We start from the raw sequence: 8,846 nt of genomic DNA, 5'->3' as shown, positions 1-8,846 counted from the left end.
GGACCTGAACCTCACATTACTTGTGCTCCTGACATTGAACAACTTGTATTATTAGGAAAGTTGCACAGAATGGCCTTGTTTTTGTTTTGGGTTTGGTAGAATGGGAGGGTCAAAAGATCTCGAGGGGTGTTGACATGGTAGCCTGGGGTACATCTTGTCTGGTCCCGGTGACTTATCCAACTTGATGCTTTTCAAAAGCTCCAGCACATCCTCTTTCTTAATATCTATATGCTCAAGCTTTTCAGTCATCCCTACAATCGCAAAGATTCTTTTCTGTAGTGAATACTGAAGCAAAGAAATTGTAGAAGAATCCAAAATAAGGGAAGCCTGTTTATAAACAAGGAGCTTTCCCTTGAGGCCTAAGAAGTGATTATTTTTCTTCTTAGAGGGTTATCAATCTTTGGAACTCTCTTCCTCAAAGCACAGTGTAAGAAGTGTCTATGACTGTTTTAAGGCAGAGATAGATCATTGATAAGAAAATGTGTGAAAGTTTATAGAAGGCAGGCAGGATTTGAGGTTACAACCAGATTAGGCATAATCTTATTAGAAAGCAGAGCAGGCTTGAGGGGACAAATGATCTTCTCCTGCTCTTTATTGGTATGTTTATATATTGCTCAATCATCATCAACAGATGATATAGTCATTAATATTTTGATGGACCTTGCCATCAATATTGTAACATTCTATAATTTGTGAATATTTTGTATTTGCGGTAGTAGATTATATTTGGAATGTCTGGTGTTCCAGCAAGCTGCTGTGTAAATGCAAGTCTTCCAATAGTAGCATTGACTGCCTTCCTCAGTTGCTGGCAGTGATTGAACACAAAGAGAAGTCGCGTTGCATCTGCAGGGCTGGGAGTGAGGACTAGGCTGGCCACTAAGAGGACCATTACATGTTTTCTTACGGCATAGATGGACCTCATTTCAGCTCACAAAGCAATTTCACTCTCCACTGATTTCCCCAGTAGCGAATTCAAGTTTATCGTCAATCCACCGTATACACGTGTACTGCCAAATGAAGGTGTACCTCCAGACCAATGTGCACAAAACAACACATATAACTCCAACACAACACCAGAAAGTAATATTACCACTAATAAATGAGCAGAATGTATTTGAGAAGATTGCAATTTAGCATAAGGTGCATTTATGGCACAAGTTAAAAAGTAAGAAGTATAATACTATTGGTAAGTGATAAGACCAGAGTGGTGACAGGGAATTCAGTAGTCTCAAAGTAGAAGCTGTTTTCCATCCTAACAGTCCATGTCCTAATGATACAGTGCCTCCTGTCTGATGGCAGGGGGTCAAAGAGATTGTGGGATGGGAGAGACTGATGACACAAAGGATCCCACATATGCAGTGCTCCTGATAAATATCTCAGATGGGTGGGAGAGAGACCCAGATGATCTACTCAGCAGTCCTTGCAATCCTACGTAAGGTCTTGCAGTTGGCCGCCTTGCAATTTCCAGATCAGATGGTGCTGCTGATTATCAGGACAGTCTCAGTGGTGCTCCCGTAAAAAATGATTAGAATGAGGAAGGGGGTGGAGCTTCACTTGGCTCAGTCTCTTCAGTGTAAACGCTGTTGTTCTTTCTTGACTAAAGAGGTTGTGTTGAGGGTCTGAGGGACCAGGTGAGATTGTCCATTATCTGCACTCCCATAAACTTGGTGCTGCTAGCTCTCTCCATGCAGGAGCCATTTATGTGCAACAAGGAGTGGTTGGACAGCATCTTTTTAAAGTCCACAACCATCTCCTTAATCGTTTCCATGCTGAGACTCAAGTTGCTGTGCTTGCACCTTTCTACAAGCCACTCCACCTCCTCTTTGTATGCAGTCTCATTCTCCACATTGATGAGGCCTACCACCACTACCATATCATAAGCAAACCTTATGCATCAGCAGCATGAACGGCAGCAGGCTGAGCACACAGCTCTGAGCATGGGGGGGGTTGGGGCACCCCTTCTCAGCCTGATAGAGCTTGAGATATTGCTGCCAACACAGATGGGCTGTGGTCTCTCTGTCAGGAAGACCAAGATCCAGTTACAGAGAGGGGTGATGAAACCCACCAAGAACACTTTACCCACCAGCTTCTGAGGGATGATTGTATTAAGCATTGAGCTTAAATGGACAAACAGCACCCTGGTGTATGAAGCACCATTTTCCAGGTGGGACAGCATGTAGTGGAGGGCAGAGGCCAGTAGATGGATTTGAGTAGTAAGCAAATTGGAAAGGTTTAATGTGGTCTATAACTTGCCACTTAAAACACTTCTTCATTCATTATTCAACATTCTCTCCACATTTCCAAGAACTCTCCCAGAGTCTACCACGCATGTGCACACAATGAGTCTTTTATGTCGGTCAAGTTAGTCTACCAACTTGCTCCATTTTGGAATGTGTGAAGAAACAGGGGCACGTGTTGGAAACTCATCGTTGCTGAGTGGCAACAATGCAACCTCAGCCAGGCCAGTGGCATCGTGGCTGGCTCTGAGGCTCAATGGAGAAGAGTGAAGTTAGGCAGAGGAGCAGTGATAGGAGACCAGATAGTTAGGGAGATGGACAGGAGATTCTGTGGCCGCAAAGGAGAAGCCAGGATGGTGAGTTGCCTCCCAGGTGCTTGGGTGCTCCAGAATGTCTCAGAGCGGCTGTGAAAGATTCTCCAGAGGGAGGGTGAGAAGCCGGAGGTTGTGGTACACATTGATATATGTAGAAAAGGGGAAGAGGTCCTATGGGAGTTAGGGAAGAGGCTGAAGAACAGGAGTGGGTGTAACTTTTGGATTTTGTGTGCTAGTCAGGGCAGGAATAGGATGTGTGTGTAGACCTTCGTTAGTCTCGATAGACCATGGATTTGCACCTTGGAAAGTTTCCTGGGCAAGGTTTTTTTTATATATGGGAGACCGGCAGTTGCCCAAGCTGCAAGTCTCCCCTCTCCACACCACCAATGTTGTCCAAGGGAAGGGCATTAGGACCCATACAGCTTGGCACTGGTGTCTTAACACACAGCCTCAGCCAAGGCTCGAACTAGTGACCTTCAGACAACTAAACGAACGCCTTAACCACTTGGCCACGTGCCAACACAGGAATAGGAATAGGATGATAGTGCACACGAATGAGTGGTGAGGAAGTGGTGCAGGGGACAGGGTTTCAGATTTCTGGATCAGTGGGCTTCCTTCTGGGCAAGGTATGAACTGTACAAAAAGGATGGGCTACAGCTGAATCCGAGGGGAACCAACATCTTGAGCGCAGCTTTGACACAGCTGTTGGAGAGGATTTCAACTACCGTAGGTTGGCAGGGGTTCGGGAACTGGAGGGATGGGGCTGAGGTCGAGACTGTTGGTATATAAGTCGACGCAGTGTATAGTGAGACAGTGGGGATGACAGCAGATGACAGGGCAAAATTGCAGTCAATGGGATGAGGTGGTGTAACATGGGGCAAAATCAAAAAGGGTGTTGAATACGTGGGGGCAATCGGGAGGGCACAGCATAGATACATCCCAAAGATGAGGAAGTATTCCAAAGGGAAGATGAGGCAATGTGGCTGACAAGGGAAGTCAAAGACAGCATAAAAGCAAAACTGAGGGCATATAATATAGCAAAAATTAGGGGGAAGTTAGAGGATTAGGAAACTTTTAAAAGCCAACAGAAGGCAACTAAAAAAACATGAGAGAAAAGATGAAATATGAAGGTAAGCTAGCCAAAAGTATCAAATAGGATACCAAAAGTTTTCAAATATTTAAAAAGTAAAAGACAGGTGAAATTGGAAATTGGACTGCTAGAAAATGATGCTGGAGAGATTGTAATGGGGGAACAATGAAATGGTGAACAAACTTAATATGTATTTTGTGTCTGTCTTCACTGTGAAAGACACCAACAGTATGCCAGAAATTCAAGATGGTCAGGGGACAGAAATGAGTGTAGTTGTTGTTACTAAGGAGAAGGTGCTTGGGAAGCTGAAAGATCTGAAAGCAGATAAGTCACCTGGACCTGATGGACTACACCCCAGGGTTTTGAAACAGGTAGCAGAACAGGTTGTGGAGGCGTTTGCAATGACCTTTTAAGAATCAGTAGATTCTGGAATGGTACTGTAGGACTGGAAAATTGCAAATGTCACTCCACTCTTCAAGAAGAGAAAGAGGCAGAAGAAAGGAAATTATAGGCCAGTTAGCTTAACTTCAGTGGTTGGGAAGATGTTGGAGTCCATTATTAAGGATTTGGGATACCTGAAGGCACATGATAAATTAGGTCAAAGGCAGCATGGTTTCCTTACGGGGAAATCTTGTCTGACCAATCCGTTGGAATTTTTTGAGGAAATAGCAAGCAGAATAGATAAAGGAGAGTCAGTGGATGTTGCTTACTTGGATTTTCAGAAAGCCCTTGACAAGGTGCCGCTTAACAAGGTAAGACCCCATGGTATTACAAGAAAGCTACAAGCATTTATAGAAGATTGGATGACTGGCAGGATGCAAGGAGTTGAAATAAAGGGGACCTATTCTGGATGGCCGCTAGTGACATGTAGTGTTCCATTGGGCTTAGAATCGGGAGCACTTATTTTCACATTAAATATCAACTTTATTGATTATGGAATTGATGGCTTTGTAGCCTCGTTGGTGGGTGATAAGAAGATAGGCAAAGAATCAGGTAACTTTGGGGAAGCAGGGTGTCTGCAGAAGGACTTAAACAGATTGGGAGAATGGGCAAAGAAGTGGCTGTTGGAATATAGTGTAGGGAAGTGTATGGTTATGAACCTTGATAGAAGGAATAAAGGTATAAACTATTTTGTAAACAGGAAGAAAATTTTAAAATCCAAGGTCCAAGGGGATTTTGGAGTCCCCATGCAGGATTCCCAAATGTGAACTTGCAGAGTGAGTTGGTGATAAAGAAGGAAAATCTAATGTTAGCATTCACTTCAAGAGGACTGGAATACAAGAGCAGGGATGTGAACCTGAAGCTCTGTAAGACATTGATCAGACCACTCTTGGAGTACTGTGAGTGAGTATATATTGGTATATATTGGTGAGACCTGACGCAGACTGGGAGACCGTTTCGCTGAACACCTACACTCTGTCCGTCAGAGAAATCGGGATCTCCCAGTGGCCACACATTTTAATTCCACGTCCCATTCCCATTCTGATATGTCTATCCATGGCCTCCTCTACTGTCAAGATGAAGCCACACTCAGATTGGAGGAACAACACCTTATATACCGTCTGGGTAGCCGCCATCCTGATGGCATGAACACTGACTTCTCTAACTTCCATTAATGCCCCTCCTCCCCTTCTTACCCCATCCCTGTTTTATTTATTTTTCCCCCTCCCCTTTTTGTTCTCTCTCTGCCCATCACTCTGCCTGTTCTCCATCTCCCTCTGGTGCTCCCCTCCCCCTTTCTTTCTCCCTAGGCCTCCCGTCCCATGATCCTTTCCCTTCCCCAGCTCTGTATCCCTTTTGCCAATCACCTTTCCAACCCTTAGCTTCATTCCACCCCCTCCAATCTTCTCCTATCATTTCCCATTTCCCCCTCCCCCTCCTACTTTCAAATCTCTCACTACCTTTTCTTTCAGTTAGTCCTGATGAAGGGTCTCGGCCCGAAACGTTGACAGTGCTTCTTCCTATAGTTGCTGCCTGGCCTGCTGTGTTCCACTAGCATTTTGTGTGTGTTGCTTGCAAGTATCAGCCATGATTGAATGGTAGAGCAGACTTGATGGGCCAGATGGCCTTATTCTGCTCCTATGTCTAATGGTCTTATGGAAATGTGTTGGTATTAGGCAGATAGAAGAAGGAAGGGCATAGGGATGAATAGGGTGATGAGGACGGGTATGGCAGAGGGAATGAAAATGGAAAACACAGGAAGTAGATGAGAAAGAGAGGAAGCAAGGAACACAATATGTCAGGGTTAGCTGAATTTGGTCTGTAGCCTGTCCAGGCAGAATATGAGATTTTGTTCTTCTAGTCTCACCCTGGCAGTGAAGAAGGTTGAGGATAACAGGTCAGTGTGGGAATGGGAAAGGGTGTTGAAGTGGCTGAAAAAATACTGTTATTAGCTTCATTTTTGAAAGCAAAGCACAATGTATTTAAAAAAAATCAAAACCACTCGTGGCTACTACATAATCAGAGGAAAAAAACGATTTTGTCACAGTGGATATAATTATATTTTTGAATGGCTTGTAGGACAATATTTTCTGCTGTTGGAACACTTTGTGTAGGAGGCTCTGCCCAATGATGCTTGTTCGAGCAATCCTGGTTCAACAATGACGTCAGTCAGTGTTACATGTTTCCTGACAGGAAGCTAGTAACGAGGCTGTGTAAGTGTGGTGACTTTTCTGCTCTCTAGAGAAGAACTGACTCTGAATCCTTTCCCTTTTTTCCTCCACCTGTCTCGTGCTTATTTTTGAATATTCAGTACAGTTATCAATGTGTCAGTCTGTGAGTGGGGGTCTCTGCTGTGTTCAGTGCATGGGTAGGGGATCCCAGACGTTATTTGGTGTGTTCACATGTTTCCTGCAGTGTGTCATTGCTTAGTTTATTTGCCCAAAAATATTTGTATTGTGTTTGGACTTTAAAACCGATTTGAATGTTTCAGAGATAAAAACTTCCCTCTTGCTTCTGTGGGTGGAATGACATAATAACGTGTTGTGTAATTGGTCCCATTTATTGCAGTGGGGGATTGGCTTCCTCGAATGATCATTACACGTTAAGGAGGAAAGATTTCTGAAGGAAGTATGTCTCTCTGGTTCTTTCTGCTAATATGTGTTATTTAGAAGTTTAAATTAGTCCCACACAGCTCACAGCCTCCATCAAATTTACCATTTCATCATTCCACACTGTGCATCGATGTACTTTAATGTAGCAGAATTAGTTTTTGGATTATTAACAGCAGGGAGCTTCTGAAGACACTTATGCTCATTTGGAACGGCACGGTAGCGCAACTGGTTAGCACAATGCCTTACAGTACCAGCGGCCCAGGTTCAATTCCCACCACTGTCTTTAAGGAGGTTCTACGTTCTCCCTTTGAACTTGTGGGCTTCCATTACATGCTCCACTTTCTTTCCACAGTCCAAAGATGTATTGGTTGGTAGGTCAATCGATCACTGAAAACTGTCCTGTGATTAGGCTAGGTTAAATCAGGGGTTGCTGGGCAGCACGGCATAAAGGGCTGGAAGGGACAATTCTGTGCTGTTTCTCAATAAATTTAAAAAAGAGATGTCTTGCATTGTTCAACGTGTTATTACAAGGTAATAGGCGTTCTTTTGCCCTTCACCTTATAAAATTGAGCTTCACAGGTTGTGGAGATCTTTGGCCCATCACATTATGCAGATCAAGACCTACCCAGCAGACACAAGAGACTGCAGATGCTGGAATCTGGATCAATAAACAATCTATTGGAGGAACCCAACAGATTGAGCAGCGTCTGAGGCAGGAGAAGCAAGGTTGACATTTTGGGCTAGAAACCCGGTATCTCCCGTCCTCTCACTGATGCTGCTTGGCCTGCAGAGTTCCTCCAGCAGATTGATTGTTGCTCAGGACCTATCCACTTTGACCCACTGCACTGCTCTTTCCACAGACACCAGGGATTGAAATTGAGATGACAGAAGTGTTAGAATACATCCACTTGCAGTACGGCCATATCCACTAAATGCAAGAAGTAGTCTTGACTTATTCTGCTGCCCCCATCCCTGCCACGTGTTGTGTTTCAACTACTTGAGGTACTGAATTTCGGCAGAATTAAATGTGGATCCATTTATTTGGAACACGGAACAGATGACCTTCACATCACCATTTTTAAGTTGGTTGTATGTGTGGGTTACAGGAATAGGAGGGCAAGGTCTATGGGTGATACAGAGGATAAAAACCACCCGTGTACTGTTCAAACTGCTTCCTTTCTGAAATTCAGGCGTAATCTGGCCAGTAAAAACCCAGCCTCTCTATGAATGTTTGTCAGCCCACCTGGCTGTATGTTACTGCTCACACCCATTCTGTTCAGGTGATGCTTCATTCTCTCAGGGTAACTAGTGCCCACATCCCAAGATGAAAGAATATGTTTGTACAGCTGTTCAGTTGAGGCAGCATGTTTTTCTTGGCTGATATCCAATATGGCTGATGAAACATATATTAGATGACAGTCCCATTTTTTTTTTGCTCACAGTGTTATGTAAGTCAACAGCTTGTACTGTCAGCATTGTGCAAATCATTTGGTTAAGTCCTTAGTAACTAAGCCTGAGGTAATTATTATCTCTAGTGGCCTTGGAACAGGGAGCCTGATTTCTATCCCAGCTGAGTTAATCCAGTACAAACCAGGTGTAGCTCCAGAGTTTGGCTTCAGGTAATGGACTATTTATTTAAATGATCAACTGCATCAAACATAAGACGAAAGCAGGACTTGGTCTTCCTGCCACTCCTCTCCCATCCTCCACCACTCAGTAAGGTCACAGCTGATTATCTGCACAGACACAAGGTCATAACACCTTACAGAATGGAAACAGACCCTTTTCAGCCAAAATTGTCCTTGCTGGCCATGGTGCCCACCAAGCTAGTCCTATGTGTCCACATTTGCCCCATGATCCTGAAAACTCTTCCTTATCCATGTCCTTATCCAAATATCTTTTGAATATTGCCATTATACCTGTCTCACCACCTTGTTTGGCAGCTCAATCCATGTGCAAACCACACAATCCCCCCCCCCCCACATGAAGAAGGTGCCCTCAGGTCCCTTTAAAAGATTTCACCTTTCACCTTAAACCTATACACCCCAGTCCCTCTTCCCTGAGAAAAAGTCCATGTATGTTCACCCTATTTCTGCCCCTTACGATTTTACACATCAGCACCATTTTAGTGCACTGGTCCCACACTCACTTT

The 8,846-nt window shown here is 44.1% G+C and overlaps 1 protein-coding gene across 1 annotated transcript in view; it reads right to left on the bottom strand.

Moving 5' to 3' along the window:
• Positions 1 to 8,846, bottom strand: part of mrpl33 (mitochondrial ribosomal protein L33) — a 106,278-nt gene that overhangs the window by 61,046 nt on the left and 36,386 nt on the right. The window lies entirely within an intron of this gene.

Source organism: Hypanus sabinus, chromosome 10 (genome assembly GCF_030144855.1).
Source record: "Hypanus sabinus isolate sHypSab1 chromosome 10, sHypSab1.hap1, whole genome shotgun sequence".
Classification (NCBI taxonomy): domain Eukaryota; kingdom Metazoa; phylum Chordata; class Chondrichthyes; order Myliobatiformes; family Dasyatidae; genus Hypanus; species Hypanus sabinus.
Note: the sequence above shows the minus strand (reverse complement) of the source record. Positions and strands in the feature narration are given on the sequence as shown.